Source organism: Gorilla gorilla, chromosome 8 (assembly GCF_029281585.2).
Source record: "Gorilla gorilla gorilla isolate KB3781 chromosome 8, NHGRI_mGorGor1-v2.1_pri, whole genome shotgun sequence".
In the NCBI taxonomy this organism is placed as follows: Eukaryota; Metazoa; Chordata; class Mammalia; order Primates; family Hominidae; genus Gorilla; species Gorilla gorilla.
Genome location: NC_073232.2, coordinates 98,711,974 through 98,735,612, shown reverse-complemented (window position 1 = coordinate 98,735,612; position 23,639 = coordinate 98,711,974). Strand labels below are relative to the sequence as shown.

The window sequence follows — 23,639 nt, the reverse complement described above, 5'->3', positions numbered from 1 at the left end:
GAGCCGGTTTTTCTCTCGCTGTCCGCGCCGCGGGCGGATGCGCCGCCGCCTGGGCCGGAGGTGGGCGCTGTTCGCCCAGGAAAGGAGCGGAGCTGGGCCGGTCCGGCTGCGGGGAAATCCTGGCCTACGCCGGGGCGGCCCTTGTCCACAGCCACTGCCTCCGGTCGGGCCCCGCGGCAGGCGCCACAGGTGCGAGGCGAGGGCGTTCACGACAGCAACCCCCTCTGCTTTCCCTCCTCTCTGCTAGTCCCTCCCCTTCAACCTTTCAGCTCGGGAACCCTGGTTCCTTCTCCAAGCCTCCAGATTCCTGGTTAAGGCCTAAGGCTCCGCCTCTGACACTTACCCGGCTTAAGTCCCTTCTCCTTCCCTCTGCCTTGCTCCCCGCAACCATGGGGACTCTGGGGCCAGCGCCCCTCAATGCTGAGGCAAGTTAGTGGCGCAGGATGAAGGGATTCCTTGCTGGAGGAACTGGTAGAGAAGTGTAGAGGGGGCAGTGGGTGTAGTGGGAGGTGGGCTGGCTAAGAGCTCCTGGCTGGTGCTTTCTCCTCAAGCCCGTGAGCCCAGAGTCCTCCTGCTGCTTTGGTACACATGGGTTGCTAGTCTCCCCGGTGCCTGCAAGGACAGGATGCCTCGATGATGGCTCTGGCCTGGGTCTGGGGGGTCAGAGCTGGTGTTGGGGAGGTCGTTGTGTTGGAAGGAGGAATTCTGGGGGTTTCCTATTCTTGGGTGCAGCAGAGGAAGGAAAGGGGCTAGCTCTGGGGGCAGGGACCGGGGACTACTTCTGGGGACTGAAGGTCCAAGGATTTCTTGAGGTGGTTTTACAAACCGGGAGTCCCAAGTGTTTTCTTTTAGGGGGGGGGGTGAGGCTAACACTGCCTATTATGGGAGCTGCTGCTTCCAGCTGTGACAGATGTCCATTTTCAGATGTCTGTTGAGGTACAGGGAAGAGGAATTCCTGCCCTTCTTTGGTGTCTGGTCGTGTCCCACCAGCAGTTTCTGTCTCCAGACGCCCCCTGCTTCTGGACTTCTTTTCAGTGTGCCCTTATCACAGCTCCTTGCAGGTGCTTGGGGTGGGCTCCAGCCAGGGGAGGGCAGGGCCTTCTTAGCGGAAGGAACCCTAAATGGGGTGGGGACCTGGGGTGACAAGCTACAACTTTCACAGTGCCACCTGTTCCCTTGACACTGGCTCCACAAACCCCATCTCTGTTGACATTCATTCTTTGTGCTTGGGAGCTGAAGCCACAGTTTGGAAGCACATATTTCCTGGACCCAGGAGCTCACAGTGTGGTGGGGACCCTGCCTGTGTTCCACGTCTGGTGACACACCTCTGTTGGCTCCCCTCTGCAGTGTTGAGTATCCAAGCTCATTCATTTTGCCCCTGAATGATGCCCGTCCACTCCCATCAGAAGTTCCCCAGGGACTAAACATGATGCTCTTGCACAAGGTTGCCACCTCATGCAGGTAACACACAAGGATGAACCGGGCAGCTGGTTCCTGTGGCTCCTGGAGTACAGGGTCTGAAGAGGTCATCTCCATTAAAAGGAGAAGCTGTCACACAGCTTTAACAGATTTTGCCATTGGGCGTGAAAATCCTACTGTTGTAGATGTGCTGATTTATTTTTTTAAGAGGAGCCCCAAATCTGGACCTTAATGTAAATTTTGATTTAAAGCTATTGCCAACTAATAAAATAATGTAAACAACACAGTACAAGCCAAACAAAACATAGCTATGGGTGATTCAACCTGTAAGCGCCCCAAAGCAACTTTGTCCTGGGGACAAAGGTTCCACCCAGGGGCCTTTTCTGGGTCTTGGTTTCTCTGTTTGTATAGCTGGAAAAATGTGTCAGGCTCCAAGGATGGCAGACTGACACAGTCTCTGTGGGGTGTGAGAGTGAGTGTTTCTGCATGTCTGGAACTAGGGAGTTAGATTCTTGGTTGACAGTTGTCTAGGGAGAGAGACACTGGCCAGGTATTGTTGGTGGGCTGCCTGCTGCCCAGAGAGTTTGTGCTGGTGAAAGCTGGCATGTACTTTCATTTTATGAGTCTGGTGGACTGAAATCCATTGTTATCTTGTGACCTTGCATAGCCCTTGGATGCCTACAAGGGATGGGAGGAGCCTGCCCTGGAAGGCCTCTGCGAGGGGCAGAGCAGTGCTCAGCAGCCTCCTTTTCCCTTGCCTGGGGCTCTGCTGCAGGTGCTCAGCTCTCTGGATGTCCTTCCTTGGATGTACTCTGTGGGGTACTTTTCCATCACTGGGTTTGATCCCTGCTTGATGAATGCCTTATATCTCACTGCTGGGCCTGGACATCCATTGCAGCAGGACATGGGTTGTCGATACAGGTTGAGTAGGAAAGAAAAAGACTTTTAGTAGCGGAGTGGTCAGGGATGGAGAGCAAAGGCAGATGGGGGCTTGATCTCCATCATTGACTGGACAACCCACAGTGACCTCTCAGTGGAGTGGTGCTGTCGCTGTTTTGGTTTGAGAGGCAGTGCCATGCAGTGATAAGAGCTTGGTGGAGCCTAAAGAGTTTCAGTTCCCATCTTGCTTGTCTTCACTCATGGTGTGACCCTGGAGCTCTGCTCTGAGCTTCTGTTTCCAGATCCGTTCAAAGGGAATAATCATAGGATTTGCCTCATGGGATTGTGAGGATTAAATGAGATGAGACATGTGTAAATCATCTACATAAGGCCTGCGGTGGGTGTTCTGTAAACAGTAATTCCCTTTCCGTTCCTTGACCCAACTGTGAATCCATCTCAGCTTCTCTTGAGGCCGTTGATATTTTCAGCTACATTATTTTTTTAAGCTAGTGAATTCCTTGAGAGAGGACCTAAACTGACCTTTTCATTTTTAGCTCTTACTTTTTTCCCTGATTATAAAAGAAATGCATTGCTGCAATGAGCATGTATTAATATAAAAATATAAAAAAGAAAAAGGGCAATGTGTGCTTATTATATAAAATGTGGAAGGTACAGGAAAGTGTCAAGAGGCAGAACAAATTGCTCTGAATTGCACTAGTGTTATTTCCTTCTAGTCTTCCCCCCACCACTGTATTTTATACATTTTGAGAGCTCCCATTCTGTTCAGTTTTATATCCTGTTATTTTTTCCCATTTAACATCATTGGCCTTTTCTGAAATCACTATGAACTATTTGTAAACATTACTTCTAGTAACTGCATACATTTCTCAATATTCAAAACTTTTTTTTTAAAAAAGGGAACTATTTATGCTGAGATATGCAGAATCAAATATTCCTGAACAAAACAAGAAACTCGGCCTGGATATGTTGGTCCTAAGATTTATACTTACAATTTCTTCAGGATGACTTTTAACAAGCTCCTTACAAGCACTGCCTTTTAGGACATTTGGTCAATATATGGAAAACAATGGATCACACAATAAAATATCCATTTGATAAGGATTGAAAGTTAGCAAATAACACAGAAAGGACATTTAAATCTCTAAAATGTTGCATCTTAGATTTAGCTGGCAAAGTCTATATTAACAAATAGTGTGAACATTTGTCTTCTAGATACTAAAAGAGATCCTAATTTGTTAAATAAAAAAAATTTCAGATTGTTGTAAAGTGCTTGCTCAAGTAGGAGGTTATATAAATGCATATAATTTATATAAAAGAACTGGCTGAGCACGAGTCTTCTCATTTCCCAGCATTACTTTTTACTGTGAGTAAAAGATGAGAGTTATTGGATATGCTGTAGATATACCTGTCGCAGTGTGGAAGGATAACAGTTTAGGAAAGAGGCAGAAAAAAGGAATGCATGCAAGAGAGGCAATATTCCTTTTAGTTATCATAAGCACAAAATGATTCTAGGAAGACATAAAAATTACCAAGAATAGCTTGTGGTTCACAGAATGAAACAATGAAATAAAATAAAAATGAAACACAGAGAGCTTGTTGGTGCCCATCTGGAGGCCTTGCTCAGTTTATATCCGTTACCTCCTAGGTGGTCACCCTGCCCCTCACTGGCCACACTGGTAGCTAGACATTCTGCTAGAGGCTCCCCATCCCTAGCTCTGATGGCTTCCGGCATCTTTGTTGGCTTCCATTCAGAATTATAGAGAATTGTAGGTCCCATCGAGGCCACGCTCTTGCAGTCCTGCTGGCAGCCTCACCAGACACCGTCAGAGGCTCTCTGAGTGTGATGTCCGTGTCTTCCTAAAGATGCCTGTAGACCCCTTATTCCCATCCTCTCAGCTGTGTTAGTTTTCTTGTGGTGCGGAAACAAATTTTACCCCAAATTTAGTTGGTTAGATCAACACACATTTATTCTCTTGCAGTTTGGCAGGTCACAAGCCTAACACGGGTCTCACTGGGCTAAAACCTGGGTCCTTCTGGAGGCTGGAGGAGAGATTAGTTTCCTGGCCTTCTCCAGCTTCCAAAGACTGCTGGATTCCTCAGCCCCTGGCCCTTTCCTCCATTTTCAAGGCCAGCAATGGCGGGTCAAGGCCTTCTCACATCCTCTCATGCTGACCTGGCTTCTGTCATCACATCTCCTTCTCTGACTCTTCTGCTTGGCTCCCTCTTTCAAGGACCTTTGTGGTTATATTGGGCCCATCTGGATAATCCCAGATAATCTCCCTATTATTTATTTATTTTTTTTGAGACAGAGTCTCTCTCTGTCACCCAGGTTGGAGTGCAGTGGTATGATCTTGGCTCACTGCAAGCTCTGCCTCCCGGATTCACACTATTCTCCCGCCTCAGCCTCCCGAGTAGCTGGGACTACAGGCGCCCGCCACCATGCCTGGCTAATTTTTTTGTATTTTTAGTAGAGACGGGATTTCACTGTGTTAGCCAGGATGGTCTCAATCTCCTGACCTCGTGATCCGCCTGCCTCGGCCTCCCAAAGTGCTGGGATTACAGATGTGAGCCACCGCGCCCGGCCCTCCCTATTTTAAGGATAGCTGGTTTGCAAACTTAATGCTGTCTGCTACCTGTGCCATGTAGCCTAACATATTCACAGATCTGGGGATTAGGATGTAGACATCTTTGAGGGCCATTATTCTCCTACCACATTGGCACACCTGTCTGTGCCCAATGTGCATTGTCCACCTCCACGTTCCTTCCACCCTGATAATCTTTTGCATGCTTGACTGCACTCTTGCTTACTGCGGGGCATCCTCTTTTGTTCGCTGGGCCTGTTATAGTCACTTGGGATGGATGGCTATGTTTCCTTTCTGTTTCTACAAAGCTCACCCTGGAAGCATCACACTGGAAGCCTGTGGAGCCTCCACAGACTTGCCTGTGTTCTCCAATGACATGTCAGCTTCTTTTCCTGGGCTTGGCTGCTGCTTGTGCATAAGGAAGTTCCTGGAGGAAACTGCTGTTTGAATAGTCAGACTGTAAGTTGGTGCTGTCGCTTGGACCCAGGGCCTCTTTTCTGCCTGAGCAGGTTGTTCTTCAGAACCTCACCGTCTAGGCCCATGCCTACCTACACCCCAAGGGACGGCCCTCGTTGAAGTCAATCTTGCTTTGCCGCCCGGGGTCCCACAGAGAGCTGCTGTTCCTGGTCCCCTCAAGGGCTACTGCCAGTGATAACAGCTGTGGATGAGGCTGCAGGCATTGATAGTCTGGAGTTAGGCCCTAGGTCCCCTCTCTGGATTCCCCACAAGCCCGTGCTGAACTCACGGTGTCAGGGTGCTGAACTCACAGGTGTCAGGGTTCTCCTTCATTCTGGAGTCACTCCTGTGCAGGTGCACACACAGGCATGTGCAACACACACACACATGCATGCATATACTCAGGCACACACACATCCACCTGTACTCAAGAGCACACACACGTGCACATATGCATGAGGTCACACACACTTTCTCATTTTATAGACTACACTCCGGCACCACCCACTTCCTCAAATTTTGGGTTCAAGAGGCTCCCTTCATTCCTTATTGCCATGGCTTAGCCCTCTAGATTGGGAGGTTGGACTTAACTGGCAGTGAGCAGATGGATACCTTATGCCAGGCGTGTGGGAGAGGCCACGGGTCATACTGCCTCTGAGCTGCTGCTGTTCCTAGTCCTGGGCTAGCCTGTGACAGCCCCTTCCTCTGGGATACTGTCCTTTCTGACAGGCATTGGGCCCAGAAAGGCAGCTGGGTCTGTGTCCAACATCTCAGCTAGGCTCTCTGAGCCCTCCCTCCCAGCCCGGAAACAGCCAGTTTCCTGGCCAATGGCCGTGGTTGAGAAAGAAGAACCCAGAGTTCCCCTTCTGGACCTGAGGTGTGGGCAGGGTGGACTGGAGGGGATGAGGTGGCCCCTTTTGTTTCTAGGTCTAGGACATGAGTACTTTGACAATTTTCCTCCTGGAGCCATTTCTCCAGGTTTCTCTTGGGGGCCAGCTAAGGCTGTCCCTCAGCACTCACAGTCACCTCTTGTAATGGCAGACAGACTCTCTTCCCCAATTCCTGTAGCTGCCAGGTTGAAATCCTCTAGCTTTGTCCTCACAGCAGCTGTCTTCCCTCTTCACTGAGCCTTCTACTGCCCAGGAAATGCTGTTGCCTAACAACTCAGAGCATCCCTTCTGCCCTGCCTCTTCCCAGATAATTTCTAACCCATTCCATCCCTGGATGTGATTCTTTTTACACTTGGTTACCCATGGCCGTGCCTGTGGGTCTCCACCCTTTGGTTTTGTTCTGTGTTTCACGTTGTATGAGTCAGGGGAGACTAAGTTATGCTGCAGTAACAAACAATCCAAAACTCCCAGCAGCTTGCATGACACAGTATTTCCTGCTCCTGCTGTGTGTCCATTGCCGGTCAGTGGGGAGCTTGGTCCCTCATGGTCACTTCGCTTGGTTGTTGCCAGTTGCTGTGCCAGAGGGAAAGAGAGCTCTGGGGGGCTCAGCCTGGGTGTGCTCACATCACTTCTGCTTATGACTCGTTGGCCACAACCAGCCATGTGGCCACAGCCAGTCACAAGGGATCCAGGAAGCACAGCCCTACTATGTACCTGGAAGCAGAGAGAACTGGAAACAACTGGTGAGCAACAGAATTGCCTCTTTCTCATTCATGGCTAAACAGCCTTCCTATTTCCTTGGCATTTCATTAAAATAACAGCAACAAACAAAAAGCAAAAAACAGTTTTTGGTATGGGATGCTAGTTGGGCAGAATCTGTGGCTCCCATTGATACCCCACTGTGTACTCAGCGACTTGTCCCTCTTCTGCAGACCTCTGGGCAGCCCTTCCATGTGCTGGGAAGTTAGGAAGCCTGGGTCCCCAGCCTAGGCTGGGGTTGCACCTCTGCTGTTCTCCATGTCTGCCAATCTTGTGCTCTGTAAACTAGTGCCTGGACAAGCCCAGCTCTCAGGACCATTGAGCTAGTCTTGAGGTAAAGATTGGGTTCTCTGCCCAGCCACCGACAGGACCAGCACCCATGACCTCCCCCTGTCCCCGTAGCTGGACTTTGGCAAGTCTGCACTTTCCACGGCTTCAGCCCTGTGGCCCTGTCCCTCATATAGACTCCCACGCCTTGCCCCTGCTGCCCCACGAAGTGGCAGCCCTCTCCTGCTAATGGCAGTGGGCTGGGGCAGAGACCACGCATCTCTCTGCCATTGCTGGCCTGTGACAGCCCCTTTCTCTGGGGTGCTGCCCTCTCTGACAGGCACTGGGCCCAGGAAGACAGCTGGGTCTGTGTCCAACAACTCAGCTAGACTCTCTGAGCCCTTCCTCCCAGCCTGTAAACAGCCAGTTTCCTGGCAGGTGGCCACGGTTGAAGAAAGGAGAACCCAGAGTTCCCCTTTCTGGGCCTGAGGTGTGGGCAGGGTGGTCTGGAGGGTATGAGATGCCCCTTCCGTTTCTAGGTCCAAGCTGTAGGCAGTGTAGGTTACCAGTGGGTGAGGTGGGGGGTGTTAGCTGGGGGACTAGGGTGGTCCTGAGCCCAGGCTGCCCCTCCTCCTCCACCCAGGTGTGGGACATGTGGCCCTGATGGCCCCATCTTTCCAGTTTTCCCTCACACTCATCCCTCGACAGACCCTAGATGAGGCAGCTGGGCTCTGAGACTGCATCTCCACCTGGCCCACCCCGGTCCCCCACTGTGCTCAGCCTGGCCCTTCCCCATGCCTCCACTGGAGCTTCCTGGGGTGTCCAGGAGCTGAAGAGGCGGGAGTGTGGTGGCTGTCTCACACAGACTGGGGCTCCCACCCCTGCTCTGCTTTCTGACTCTGGGTGGGCAACCTCGGTTTCCCTGACTGTAAAATGGAATAGAGGACAGCTGAGAGGATCAGTTGAGGCAATGTACTAGAACAGCCCAGCCCAGGGTGAGCACAGGGCAGTGGCTGGGTGAAGAGGTGGAGGTGGCTGTGATCTTACTAGCCTGAGTGGTCTGTGGTGGAGACTTGTCCTCCTCTCACTTCCTGTTCTGGGCTGGGCAGTGTGAGCACGTTCCCACAGCCTTGGCCCCACTTAGGGCGGGGGAGATGTGCAGCTTGGAGTTGAGCCCCAGCCATTCTGGGTGTCTCAAGAGAGCAGGGAAGGAGGTTAGTGTTGATGACATGGCTCATATGGAGGCTGCTCGGAGCCATCTGTATAAGCTGGGGCTCTGGGAACCTGTGACCTGTCACGGCATGGTATTTCCATCTTACTGCGGCCTTGTCTGCTCTGAGTGCATAGAGTGGCCAGAATCCCACTGGCCTGCCCCTGACTCCCCAGGACCTGGCCATAGGGCAGGCCTACCTTGCTCTATTTGGTGGAAAGGGGTCAGGCAGGTGTGGGTTCAGTTCCCAAATCTGACTGATTATCTGTGTGGTCTTGAACAGATCGCATTCCCTCTCTGACCCTCAGTCTCAACATCTGCGAAATGGGCCTGCCTTGGGGTTGTGGTGGTGGATCTAGAGAGGATGTATGGCCAGCAGGAGGGAGGCTGTGGTGAGCAACAGTCCACCATGGCGCCCGAGAGAGGGGTGCTTAGCACCTTGGGGCTCATTCTCCCATTGAGGGCGTGGGTGCCGGCACATAGTATGCTCAGCAGGCATTCGTTCTTGTTGTGTCCCGGCCACCATGTTTTCCATCCTCCTGGGACCCTGCCAAGGTACACGACACCTCTTGGTCTCTGGGTCCTGTCTGGGTACTAGCAACCCCCAGGTCAGGGCTGAGACACCGGCCTTGCTGCCTGGAGCTCTGGGCCCAGCCCACCCATGGTCTGGCTCTGCTGTGGCCTGTGCCCCTATAAACTGGGTCCTGGCCTGGCCTGGAAGGCCGTCTCCTTGCTCTCTGTCCCCCATGGTGCTCTTCCTTCTCAGTCCAAGGTGGAGACTTGAGGTCCTGCCATGGGTCCGCTCCTGGCCTGGAGCCGTGGGCCTTCTGCCTTTTCATCTGAGTGCCCAGAGGTGTGGTGAGCCATGGAGTGGCCCCACTCTGGCCTCTGGTCTGGGCTCTGGGCTCAAAGCTCTGAGACCTGACCTGAGCTCTGGGCCGAGCCCCTCTCCTAACAGTGCCCCATCTCCAGTGGCCAGTGTCAGATGCTGAGGTGGCCTTGATTCGGCTGGGCTCTAGGGCTCCTGACCCCTTCCCTGCCATGGCTGTAACATCCAGTGCTGGTCCTCCTCTGTCCCAGGAGGCTCCCAGGGTACCTGCCCTCACTCACCTCTCCCACAGGGCTCTCGTAACTAAAACAACCCCGTGGGCCGCCCCCAAGTCCTGCAGTTTGCCAGCCTGGGCCTGGAGAGCTGAGGGTGGGTCTCTCCTTATCACAGAACCCCAACTGGAGCTGGCCCAAGGCTTGCTGCTGGGGCCCAGCTCTGCGAAGGGACCTGAGCCTCAGCTCAGGGCATCTACTGTGCACCTGATAAAGGCTTTGGAGGGCTGAGCCATCACACTGCTGGAACAGGAGGAACATGGCCATAGGTGCCCTGGACAGTCCAGCAGTGTGATGGCTAAGCCCTCCAAAGGGCTTCTGGGGGCTCTGGTGTGGTGGGCAGTGCTGAGCAGATGTGTATGTACACACATGCATACACACACAAGGAGACTGTTGCAGACACCCATGCTGCCTGGGCATGTTTAGCAGAAAAAGCCAAGACTTCCAGCTGCTGCTCGGAGCTCCGCTGGCCCCCTCAGACTCCTCCTGGACTCACGTGAGGTCCCAGTTGGGAGGTGGCATCCTCAGGGTGCATCCCAGCACCCACAGGAGACTGGTCTGGTCATGTGCTCCCCTTGCCTTGTGTTTCCTTTGACTTGTTGGTGATGTCTTCTGGAGGTTGTGGGCTGTGGGGAGGGAGGGACTCGGTCGCTTTTGTTCCCTGTGGTATCCTCAGCTCTAAGGGCAGTTTGTAGTGCACACTCAATAAACACATTTTCCTTTCCCTCCTGGGGCACATTCCTGGCCTCAGATGTGTAGGCCTGACCCCAGGGCCCTCAGAAATCATCCAATGGGATGGTCATTGCAGTGGTGGACACTTAACTTGGCCAAGGTCAGGAGGAGGCTGTGGACAGCACCTTAGGTGTTTTTTCATTGTCAGTGTCCCCTGTAGCATCTCAGCATTATGCTAGTGGGATAAGAAGGAGCCAGTCTGCCTGCCCACCGCAGGGAGTGGCCCTCTTGGGGTCTCAGCTATACAGGTCAGCAGATGCCAGAGTTCTTGTGTCCAGAGCTGAGGGGGCCATGCAAAGCCAAGGCCAGACTGGCGGAAGGTCTAGAAGTGTTATGGACTGAATGTTTGTTTTCCCTAATATTATGTCAAAGCCCTTAACCCCCAATGTGATGGCATTGCAGGCAGGGCCTTGGGAGGTAATTAGGTTTAGATGGGGTCATAAGGGTGGGGCCCTCATGATGGGATTAGTGGCCTTATAAGAAGAGACACCGAAGAGCTTGCTGTGTCTCTCTGCTGTGTGAGGATGCAGCAAGAAGGCAGCCATCTGCAAGCCAGGAAGACAGCCCTCACCAGGAACCAACCATGCTGGCACCCTGATCTTGGACTTTCAGCTTCCAGAACTGTCTGTTGAGAAAATAAATTCGTCTGTTGTTTAATCCACCTGTCTATGGTGTTTTGTTTTAGCAGCCAGAGCAGACTAAGACAGGAGGGGAAGGGCTGTGAGCAAACCCTGGCCTGGGGCTAGACCTGGCCAGGCACTGACTGCCTGAGGGAGCGTGGACCAGCCCTGCCTTCTTAGGGCTACAGTGCCCAATTTTCTCAAATCCAGCCTTGGACCACATGAGCTGAAGATCCACGTACCTCTGAGGATGGGTGACTCTCATCTCGGACCAGTCTTTATGCTGAGCTGTATTTTTAGTAGAGACGGGGTTTCACCATGTTGGTCAGGCTGGTCTCGAACTCCTGACCTTGTGATCCACTCGCCTTGGCCTCCTAAAGTGCTGGGATTACAGGCGTGAGCCACCACGCCTGGCCCCTTTTGTCACTGCCCCTCTTAACACACAGGGTCCCTGGTGTACCTAAACAAGGGACGTAATTCACAGAGCCTCAGTGTTCCTTCCTGTACACTTGGGATACTGGTGCCCCCACTTAATGGGCTGTCTTCGGGAACAAATGAAGTAACGATTACAGAGGACTTAGCATGTGCCTGGCACTAAGGAGGTGCTCAGTAAAGAACAGCTACAGTTATTGTCCTCATGATGTCACCTGGCCAGTGCAGAGGGATGGGGATGGTCACTGCTTGTTCTGGATGCTCTGCTGATGTTGATGAAGCCCAAGAGGACACTGGCTTCCCAAATCACTGCCTGCTGTGGCTGTGGGTGAGCCTCTGATCCTCAGGCTCTGGGATCTTCTCCCAAGAGAAGGGGGTGCATCAGACACCCCTGCCAATGCTCATGCAGCTGGCTATTTGACTCCAAATGCGGTCTGTACACTGACTCCTTTAGTCCAGTGTGCTCAGAGCTCTGCGAATCTCATGCCTACTTTCTAGAGGGCTGACTGTCTTTCCCAGCCCCAGCCACCTTGTAGGGGGGCCTGTGCTGCCCTCACCGACCTCAGAAATGTCCAGCAGGCTGGACCCATTGATCCCTCAGCCCACCTCCCCAGCCTGCCCTGTGGCTTGACCCTGGGTCACAGACCAGCTCCTACGTGTGCTGCAAGAATCCCAGAAATCCCATTAGCCCGTGTGTGTCTGCACCTGACTCAGTCCTGCGCACTTTTTCTATCCACATACACCGTCTTGTGCATGTTTCATGGAGCCACAGGATGCCGGAGTCGGCTGGGGTCCTGGAGCCATTTCAGCTGATCCTCCTTTCATTGTAGAAGCCTCATGGACAGTCACCTGAGTGGCGCTTGCAGCTGGCCCAGGAATCTCACTGGGTAAAGGAATGCAGTGAGCTTGGCAGCGTCTGCTGTACTGCAGGCTCCTGGTGATTGCCTGTTCAAAAGCAGAGGCATCTGCATGTTCTCACGCATGTGGGAGCTAAACACACTGAACTCATAGAAGTAGAGAGTAGAATACAGGTTACTAGAGACTGGGGAGGGCAGGGGGAGGGAAGATAGGGAGAAGATGGTTAAGGGACACAAAGTTACAGCTGGTTAGGAGGCATAAGTTCTAGTGGTCTAGAGCACTGCAGGGTGACTATAATTAACAATAATTTATTGTATATTTTCAAACAGCTAGAAGAGAGGAATTTGGATGTTCTCAACACAAAGAAATGATGAATGTTTGAGGTGATGGATATGCTAATTATCTGATGTGATCATTACACATTGTACGCATGTATTGAAATATCACTCTGTACCCCATAAATATGTACAATTACTATACATCAATTTTAAAAAAGGCAGAGGTGTCTACCAATACATTACGAACTGCCCAGGGCTGTCTGGGCATCATCTCAGGACAATCCTGGGCAGTACAGGGAATGACACAGAAAGCAAAGTGACGCAGGGATTGCTTAGGGAATGTGAAGGACTGGCAGCCAAGCCGGTGCTCTCCTTGTACGTGCTGGGCCTCCCACTACGCACCTGGCTTTTGTGTGGTTCTCTCCACCTCCAGTGCCATATCCCCAGCCCCAGCCTGGACACTTGAGGTCACTTCCCCGTGTCCCCCTGCCTCTGCCCTTCCCTCCAGGCCATTGTCCATGTAGCAGCCAGAGTTATCTGAAAAATCAACCTAACCACCTCCCTCTCCTGCTGAAACCCTTCAATGGCTCCCCATTGCACTAAGAATCAAATCCAGACCCCTCGCCGGGGCCGCAAGTCCCCAAGGACACCGACAAAAGCTGAACTTACTTGTGTCTTAGCCGCCACTTCTCGTGACCTCACTGCTCTGGCCACATTGGCCTTTTCCCCATCTCTCCAACAAGCCAAGCATGCATCTACCCTGGGGCCTTTGCACATGCTGTTCCTACTATCTGGAAGGCTCTTTGCATGCTGGGCTCCTTCTTGGCCTTTGGCTATGCCTCTGATCTTACCTCCTCAGAGAAGCTCCCCTTGGCTCCAAGTAGGGCCCCTATTACTCTACCAAAATGTTCTTTTCCTTCTTTGCAGGCTTCCTCATCGGCAATGATGTTATTAATTTATTTGTGAGGGCCATCAGGTTTGTGAGGGCAGAGAAGCGTCTGTCTTGTTTACTGCCAAGTCCCCAGAGCCAAGCCTGGTATGTGGCTGGTTGGAGGTGTTCAGTAAAAGTCCTTGGATGGGCGACAGGATAGAGGGACTCATGGGACCTCTGCTCTCTGCAGCCTCTGCATGCTGCTGCTCCTTGTCCGGTGTTCTTTCTCAGGACCACTTGGGGTCGCACAGCTGCATGTATAGCAGCCCTGTCCTGCCCCCTGTGGGTCTGCCTGTGCTAGCCCTTCCCTCCTGGTCAGCTTCTGCACTGAAGATCTTTCTGGCAAGAAAAGATGGGAGCTGATGGCACTGCCTCTCCCTGGTAATGGCTATTTCTATGAGGGCTTCCAAGGCCATGTGCAAAGGGGAGAACCACGCTGGAGATGTTTCCAACACTCACTGGCTGGAGTGGGAAAGTTCTGGAGGCCCCATGCCTCTGTATGCCTGAGGTGTGCCTGTGGGGGCGGGAGAGGGTAGTTGGGGGTGAGTGGAGAAGTCGTGCAGAAGAAATAGAAGCTCACCCGGGCTCCAGGTGCTGGCGGTATAAGCTTGTGCACCAGAACCTGGGTTTCTCTTCTCTTCTCCCACCTGGGAATTTTCTGGTGGGCTTAGGAGCCCCTCTTCCCCTCAGCAGCCTCCATGGGTGAAATGGGGCTGACATGGTCCTGGCCACTGCCTCTTTCTGGCCAGGGCAGGGGAAAGGGTCCCTGGCCGGGAAGGGGAGGAGCTGTTGCAGGTCTAGGGCAGTGAGCCTGACAGCCGTGAGCTTGGCAGGGAGGTATTGCCCACCGGCTCCCACCAGTGCCTCCCTCCGCACTCCAGGAGCTGCTGACCATTGCCTGTCTGTGAGGACATAGCCAGCAGCCACTGCTGCCACCACGCGGGCCTCTGAGGAAGCAGGAGCTGGACCCTTCCTGGTGAGCAGGGGCTAGAAGGGCTTTGAAGCTCTGTAGTTGTTCATGCTCAAGCTTTCTTAGGAGAAGCCTGCACGAGTGCAGCCAGGATGGGATCCACTGCTTTAGGCTACTTAGCTCCTGCCAAGAAAATTAACGTTGTTAAAGGCAGGACAGCGAGGTCTGTGATGAGTCTCAGCACGCACTGATCGGCACTGGTGAATGCTTCCGGGAGCTCCTGGATGTCAGGTGCAGCCAGCAGGGGCATGCATGTGGCTCTGCCTTGGCCTTGCCCTGGGACGCTGTCACGTGGACGTGCTATGTGCGTGGATGTGCCGGGGCTCTTGCATGCCAGTCCAGGCACTGGCACATAGCAGATGGGCCCCCACTCAGCCTTGCCCCTCAGAGCTCCCCAGGGCATCTTCCCGACACCAGGCCCCTGTGGCTGCTGGCCTGCAGGGTCACACCTGTGCTCAGCATTCAAGTCCTCGTGGTCTGGCCTCTGGCCTGGCATCCAGTCTGCTCTCTCCTGGTTGCCTCCACCCATGCACCCTGTGCCGCAGAGCCCCATCTCATCCCAGTCTCAGTTCTGTACGCTCTTCAGGAGGCCTTTCCTGGCCGCTCTGCTTCCTCTGCCCGGGCCGGGGCCACCTCATTGCTGTCATGCCATTCATTGTGTCTTTGGTGTCTGGCTTCTACATGCACCTTTGAAGTCTGTGAGCACCAGCACCATGAACTCCTCATCTTGGGACTCCCAGGCCTGTACAGACCTAGGCACATGCAGGGGTGGAGCAAATGTTTGTTGCGTGGCTGCCTGACTGGACCTCTGACAAGTACACACGAGGACCTGCACACACATACTGCATGCACACTTGTGTGTCCCAGAGAGCTCACAGTACACACCGGCTGTTGGACTAAGACCCCAGTGATAGGTAGTCCAGGGGTCATCTTCCCAGAGAGTCCCTTCCTGGGGGGGCCTGTCTAGATATGCTGGGAGGTCCCAATGGGACCATGGGGAAGGTGGCCGGGCCTCGCACCCTGTGGCACATAGGGGTTTCTGCCTCTCATGGCCTGTGGGGAAGTTGTGGCCCACGTGTGTGTTTGTCAGAATGCTAAAGCAGACCATCTGAGACTATCGCCTCCAGGGAAACCTGCTGTGGGTCTGAAATCACCCTCCATGTGAGTCATAATAATCATGCTGGTGTCAGAAACTCTCATTTGGGCCTAAGCAAAACAGGGATCATTATTAGGCCATGTAATAGAAAAGGCCGGAGGCTGCATCGCTTCAGGCATGGCTGGATCCAGGGCCCAAATGGTATCCACAGAACTCTGCCTCCGTCTCCACACCCCTTGTCCCTGCTCTCTCCTGTGTGGTTTCCTTCCTGGGCAGCCTCCTGCCTGTTGCAGGCTGATGTCTAATGAGCCCAGCCCCCTGGCCACTTGCCCCTGGAAGAGGGGGATTATTTAACAAGAGTCTCACAGGAGTCCCAGGACTTCAGCTCACTGGGCTGGTATGGGGCTGAATCACTTCCTCCCCGAATCAATCCTGGTGCCCAAGGAGTAGAACACCCTGATTGTCAGACTGGTGGGGGCTGCCCAGTCCCTGGACTGAGAGTGAAAGAGGCATGGTAGATGGGGGTGGGGTCACTTGGAGAGGAAGAGAAAGGATGCCGAGACTGCAGCAGTGTCCAGCTGGGGGCTTCTCTGCCACAGGCACTTGGAATGTGGCCTGTCACGTTAAGGGGGGATTGGACTGGGAGCCTCAGGGCAACACCTGGTGACAGTTGTTCCGGCGAGCTCCAGGAGACCCAAACAGTGCTGGCTGGAAAGCTCTTTGGGGACAGGAGAGTAAGGAGGGGAAAGGCCAGGCTTTGAGCTCTGTGGTGTGTCCATGGGTGGGTGGGGCAGGGCAGGAGGGTGGGGCTGGGCAGTTAGGGTAGGCTTTCTGGGGTAAGGGACATGTGCCAGCCCGCAGGATGACACCTGTGCTCAGCGTTCACGCAGGGTACGGGGCCTGGGCCTCTCACACATAGCCCTCACTATGTAGCTGCCATGTATGCTCTTGTACCTGGTTTTAGTCTTCCCCAGCCGGGAGGCCTCTCCTTACCCCATGCATACATTGTGGGTGGGGATCTCTGCTTTAATCCTCCCAATGGGCACATTTGTGGGGAACCCTGAGAGCTCCCTCCAGGTTCCAAGGGACAAGGAGGAGTCCTGGGCCAGCAGCCTTGCCCCATCCTCCTGGCCAGCCTCTGTTTATCCTTCTGCCTAGTGGGGCCAATGCCTGGGGCTGCCGTGGACTTCAGGAAGCTGGGCTGCTGCTGGGAGGTGGCCGCCTTATCAGCAAGGGCCTGGCTCCTGCCTCCTGGGCAGCGTCTGCTCTGCTCTGAACGATTAATTGAATAGAAATCTTAGCACTGTGAGGCAAAGCTAGGGCCCTGCCTAATCTCATTAAGAAGTCCCCTGACAGTCTCATTAGGCGGCTGGCTACTCAGAGATGTTTATCTCTGCTACAGGATGGTCAGGCCCTGGGGGGGTGGACCTGGGGCCAGGCCCCACCCAGCTGCCCTCCAAACACAGGCCTGGGCAGAGATGAGGCTATGGCAGCTCTGCCGGCCAGCACCAGTCCCTACTTAATCGGTTATGGTTTGCTGGACTTAATTACTTTAAAATTATTAATTTCAGCTGGAGAAAGCAGGTGGTGGTGGTCCAAGAAGAAACGTGAGCCTTCTTAAGGGGTGTGAGGCGGGCTGGGGCGGAGAGGGTGTTTCCAGCTGGCAGAGCCCATGTGCTGGAGTTGCCCTGGCAGGCCACACCCAGCAGTGTGTCTGGACACTCTGCATACTATGGCCACTAGCTGGGTGTGGCAGGGACAGACGAGTGGCCTAAGAATGTGAAGCATGCTACAAGAGAATGAAGCCTGCCCAGGGGTGTGGGAGCACAGGGGTGGTGCCTAACCTAGCCTGGGCTTGGGGTTAACCAGCGGAGGCTTCCTGGAAGAAGTGACTTCTGAGCTGAGTCTTAAGTGTGGAACAGTGGTTGGTCAGGTGAAGAAAGGGAGGCAGGCACTCCAGGCAGTGGCATAGCTGGAGCTAGGGCTCAGAGGTGAGCTGTCCAGGGTCCCTGGGCATAGATGGAGGAGGTGCTGACATCCTGGCAAAGTCTGCAGGGGCCTTAGGGCTTCCCTCTGGTACAGGCAGAAGTGGCTCAGGACTGAACCCCTGAGCATCAAAAGATCTAGGATGTGGGCCACTGGAGGGGACATCGTTGGGGCTCAGAGCCATGTGCCTCCATCTAGGCCCTTAAGCTGTGAGGAGAGAGGCCTGTGGGGATGGCAGAATTGCACAGGCTAGTCAGCTCCCCCAACCCCTGCCTCTGCAGGCATCTGTGCTCTGGATTCAGGGCCGCTCCCTGAGGATCCCAGGTGCAGAGCGTGCCATTCTTGGAGGTTTCAGGACTTCTGCATGGCTGAGGCCCATCTCTAAGCCTGGCTTCTGCCTCCCATGGCCACAGATGCCTAGTCTGCCACACAGAGGGGAGAGGAGGAGCAGGCTGCTAGGCTAGCTGGCTTCTCCCTGGATGGGGAGCAGGGCTCAGACCCCCAAATTTGCCCAAGGCCTGGTGGTAGGTCTGATAGCCCCAGGCCTCTCTCTTCTCCACCCCAGGGTCCCCTGTTCCTGTCCACCCAAGCTGCACCACTCTGAGTGACTTTATTACATATACTGTTGAGATGGTGCTGGTTTATGACAAGGGTACCTGCATTTCATAACATATGGCAGCCCGAGGCCCCTCCATGCAGACATGAAGATGAAGATGTCTCATGTCAGACATCTGAGATGAAGGCTCATGCACCAGCAGTGGACTTTGGAACATGTGCCAAGGGAAGAGGAAGTGTGAATCAGGGCGGGAGGGAAGGCCAGTCTGATTGGTCACTGCCGTGGGCCACTGGGGCTCGTTCCTGCTGGGACCCTCCAGGGAACCACAAAAAATGCATCTGGATTGTCCATCTGGGCAGGGAAAGTGGGAGAATTTATCCACCAGCCCACTCCTTACTGGTCAGAGGGACCCGGTGCTGCTCCCTTCCCAGGTATTCCAGGTTTGTGCAGCAGCTTGGCTGGGCAGTTCCCGCCTGGTGCCAGCAGAGAGGCCCCTGCTGAGCAGAGGTGAGGGCTGCCCAGGGATGCCCGTATGTAGCCAGTCACCACAGCAACAGAAGGAGAGGTGGCTGAGAGGATGTGACATGGGCCACAAGAGTTGTCTAGAGACCCAAATTCTGCTAGACTTCTTAGAATGACCTAATGGTAAAATTCAGGTGTCAAGACAGGGCTTTCCTGGTGTGTGTAAATTATATCCTACAAGTGTACTTTGGCCCCAAAAGAGGCTGGTATAGGAGGGGCTGTGCCCCATTTCTCCCCAGCACCTGGTGGCATTGCTAGACCACCACGGCCTCAGAGGCAGCACCTGGCTCTTGCTGGTCCCTGCTCCTCCCCTAGCTTCTGGTCCAGTGTGGGGCACATGTGGGCCAGTCTTGGCTGGGGGGAAGGCAGGTGGGATAGGGCGAAGTCTCTGAATCATCTTTGACACTGGACAGTGCTGTGGCTGGGCTGAGTCCCTCTTCTGCCTCTTATTGGCTGTGCGAGTCAGTGCATGTTCCTCTACATATCTGAGCCTCAGTTTCCTCATCTGTAGGATGGGGATACTCACATCTACCTTGAACAATTGTTTTGAGAGTCTGAAGACATGGTGTGCATACAGTGGGTGCCCATTTGTTCCTTGCCCACATGTCTCTTGAGGGTTGACCCAGTGCCAGCCACTGTGGGCACAGCAGACCCAGGCCCCAGGAATTCAGTCAAGTGTCAGTGCCCAGGCTCCACCCCAGAGAGCCTGATTTAACAAGCTGGGCAAGGGCCCAGGCACTGGTATTCTCTAAGAGCTTCCTGGGTGGTGCCAAGCGGCAGCCAGGGCCAGCCAATGAACGGTGGCCCTTCATGATGCAGAGATGGAACGCCAAGGGCCAGGCGTGGCCACGTGCTTTCCCGCCCCAGCTCCCAGCAGGTGCTTGGCTAGTGGGGGTGCTCTCACTGTTGATTTCCTTCATCACAGCTCTGGACATTCTCCCCCAGTTCAGACTGAAATACACACTTGTGCTGCACAAGGCGGGGTCCCTGGCTGGGCCATGACTGTCATTCTGTCCATCCCCCTGCATGACAGCGATTCTCTCTCATCAGACACAGGGTGCCATGGTTCACTAGGGAGGTGTGGGGATTCACGCCTCATTAACTTCAAGGCTGGGATCTCCAGAAAGGATACCCTCTCACACTGGCTGACCACCTCCTTTCCCACCTTGGGGGCCTCAGCCACCAGAGGCTGTGTATGCCCAGCAGAGCTCTGAGCCAAAAATGGCTTATGTTCTCTGCAAGGAATATTTCTCTGCAAGGAATATTTCATCTCATTTTATCAGTAATACAGAGCAGTGGAGCGATGGTACCTATGTGTTCTAATTCATAATTTTACAGTAATTTTAGAAAACTCAAGATATTGGGTTTCTTTCCATTAGTGAGATGGTGGCAGGCAGTAAAGCCCACTGTCTTCTTATAATTGGATTTAAATTGTTTTAATTATACAGCCCATATTCTCCCAGTAACATACCATCTCTGTGAGTTAATGGGCTTTGAAATCTTCTTTTGTTCCATACACTGTAGATACAGATTTTTTTGTTAAATGATTTATTTTATATATAGAAATCCAGAAAATTTGCTGTGAGGTAGCTTAAGATGAGAACTGGGAGGTTCTGTTCTGTTAGAAGAAGGTGAATAACCCTCTGCAGAAAACCCAACCCTAATTCCTGGATGGAATTCTGAGCATCTCCAAAACAAGGTTTTAAGAGCACAAGTGATGGAGAGTGCTATCAGCAGAGAGAACATTCGTGTGGCTGAAAGGCTGCTGCATAAAGTCCTCTGTTGATCCTTCAGTGGGGATAGTATAAAGGAAATGTCCATTCATTTGTTCATTCATTTCCTGAGTGCCTACTGTGGACTGGCCCTGGCCTTGGGCATATACAGCAAGGAACGCCAGGATCTTTATCTTTAAAGAGCCTGTGCTTTTCACAGGAACAAACATTTGTATTTATGACAAATAAGACCTTTCAATGGTCAGCCCTTCTCCGGAATGGGCTGTCGGGCCGGGGCTCACAGCGCACAGGGTTTGCCCACTGCTGGGGCTCCCTCAATGCTGAGGGGTATGCTGCCATGGAGGGGGTAGCTCGCTACCCGACTCAGGCTGCTCCTGGGCAGGGAAGCAGCGTGGGCTCCCTAGGGCTTCCTGGAGGATGGGCCCAGCTGGGCCAAACTTCCTGTTCTCTGGATGTCCCTCAGGCCTGCCCTTCCCACTCCGTCCTGGGGGCATGGCCAGCCCGTGGGTCTCAGTCCCCCTTGGGTATATAACAGGGCCCAGCCAGCCCCTTAACTGGGTTGGGCTATCCCAGTTAGGCCAGCCAAGTTGCCCAAAAGACTTCTGAGGCTTGACAGACCTTGGGTGAGGACATAGTGGAGTGTGTGTGTACTGGGAAAGGAGCTGGGTTCATCTTGATTTCCACCTCACTTCCTTCTTGGTTCTCTGGACCTGAGGTAGAGGCATCACTGGGACCTGGACTTGGACCTGCTGGCTGGCCCAGCACCGCTGTGTGGCCTTTGTGAGCTACAGCCCTCTCTGGTTTCTGACACTGGCTGTGTGCAGCAGTGCCCGCAGCATGAGGGCCGTGTGACCTGCCTATTTGAGTACTCCCCTCTCATCCCTGCTCCTGAACACACGGGGCACTTGGTTTGGAGCCCCCATTGACTGAGGGTCCTTCAACAGTGTGGGAAGTCTCTGCAAAAACTCGGGAGTAAGCAGAGGTGGATGAGGCCCGGAAGGTCACACCAGCCCCTCAGTTGGAGGGGCCCAGGGTGACTCTTCTTTAAAAGCTCCCAGATGAGAACCTCAAGCTCAGGACTTGCTCCCCATCTCACGATAGAACTTCTAGAATTAGTGCCCTAAAATCCCAATCCCTGGGCTGGGCTTGGAAACTCTGGCACAGAATCCAAGGCAAAGATGCTCCCTGGAAAGTCCCTGAGGCCAGAGCCCTAAATTGGGGCTCCGCAGACTAAGAACTGCAGGCGCACAGCTCTTGAGCCTGGAAACCCCATTTGGAAGCCACTCGGTCCAGGCCCTTTGAGCCCAGGGCCCCTCTCTGGGCAGACAGGGCTGGGAAGAGGTGCAGGGCTGTGCGTCTACCCCACTGCTCGAGGCACCAACTCCACAGATGTAAATGCCAGGCTCATAGCAGGAGACTACGTGTTGTGAAATGTGGCCGTGGTTTTGTGACATGTTCTCTCAGTGTGTCTGTTATTTACAGCTGGTGAGGAGGGCCTAGCTCTGGGAGCTGCAGGAGAGGGAGTGCTCAGGCTGAGGGAAAGCCGTGGCCGGGAGCCCTGTGGGGGAGGATGCTCACCCTCACTGGCTGCCGAAAAGCCACCTTTAAGGTCCTTGGTTAAGGTTAAGCATTTCCCTAAGCGGGCCCTTCTGGAAACATGTGTGAGGGAGGGGCACCCGCGTAAGTACCCAGGGTCCCACCAGGGCCTCATCCTAGTCCCATCTTCTCCTCCATCCTCCGGGACTGTTTAGTGGGCAGTGCAGGCTCTGGGGCATCCAGAGCTCCCTGTCGGTGGTAGGGTTTTCTTACTATCTCTAGAAGCACTCTGCTCCCTTTGTTTTTGTGTTTTAGGGGACTAAGTTGAAAGGATGGACCTGGGGGATCAGGGACAGTCCCTGGAGCAGGGGGTTTCTTAAATGAAACCTGAACAATAAGGAGGAGGGAGGATACACAGCATATGCAAACACCAGAGGCCAAAGGACAAGCGCCCAGGAGGAGGTAAAGACAGAAGGGCGAGTGGGGGTCGGGGAAGGCAGGGCTCCCTCTGAGAGCCAGGGGATTACAGTAGCTAGCCTGGATCTGTCTGCTGTAGGGACTGGACAGAGAGGCCCACTGTCAAGGGGGACAGGGTTGGGGGCTGCCTGTGGTCCTTGACTAGGAGGAGGCCTGAGCAGGAGTAGGCTCCTGAGAGGCAGAGTGAAGGCCTTTCTCTTCTTCCCTTGGCACCCTCCAAGTGTTTGTCCAGGGCCACCGCCTCCAGGCAGCTTCCCGCTCCAGTCCTCATCCAGTTGCTCTGCTCCCTCTTTGTAGGCCCTGGCTGCCATGGGGACTTCAGCAGGCAGGGCCATCTTGCCTTTTTCCTTCTTCCCTCCTCCCCTTCTAGTTTTTGGTTGTATCAAAGTTATTCATGCAGATAGTTTCAAGAGCCCGTGACTTCTATGGTCTAGAGAAACAGTGACTCCCCTCCCCTGCCTTACTCCCCCGGAGGCCCCTGTGCCCCTGGAGTATTCACCTGCAGAGTTCCCAAGTGCATGCTTGGCTCCACCCCTTGATATTCCCCTTGTGGACGTCTGTATTGGCTTCTCGCCTCAGAGGAGGGGAAGTGCGGGCTCTCTCTCCCTCTGTGCCCTGCATCCTGCCCTCTGGGTGGCAGGTCATGACGGTGCTCTGCAGTCTGGTCAGATCTGTGGTGCACGTTTTCTGCATTAGGCCCGTGTCAACACACAGCACAGCCCAGTTAGGGAAGCGTTGCCTTAGCCTTTCCTGTCCGATATTTTGCTTCCCCTGGAGTTGCTGACTGACTTTTTGGTGGTTCGGTGCTTTGCTTGCTATGCATCTCTCGTCATTTCATCCCCGTGCTCTCAGCTGGGTGTCTGAGTGTCCCCTTGCTCTGATCCTTGCTCAGCAACTCCTGGGCTTTCCATTCCGCTGCTTGGCTGCTTGACCTTCTCCCCTGGAGCCTCCCAACTGCTGCAAGGGGCACTCTCCCTAATCTGTGATGCTCACTCTCCCCTCCTCCAGTCCCTGCTGTCTCCGCCTCTGTGAGTTCTTCCCTGGGATCCATGCAGAATTTCACCCTGCTCCCCACCCCACTGCCGCCCCTCCCGTCCTCCTGGTGCTGCCTGTCTTTCTCCGTAGTTCTCATCTCCTTTTAATAGGCCACTTGGCTGGACGATGGGTTAACCTTGTTGTTGCTCGTTCACCTCTATCCCAAGTGGAAGCTTTAGGAGGGCAGGGATTGCTGTCTTTTGGGTCCTCATCTCTAGCGCCATGCCTTGCAGGTGTTCCATCAGGTTGCATGCAGGTTGCATGGAGGACTAAATACCTCTGAGCTGGCTGCC

At 53.9% G+C, this 23,639-nt stretch overlaps 1 protein-coding gene across 2 annotated transcripts in view; it reads left to right on the top strand.

Annotated features, from left to right (window-relative positions):
- GRID1 (glutamate ionotropic receptor delta type subunit 1) overlaps positions 1 to 23,639 on the top strand; it is a 765,377-nt gene that overhangs the window by 3,397 nt on the left and 738,341 nt on the right. The window lies entirely within an intron of this gene.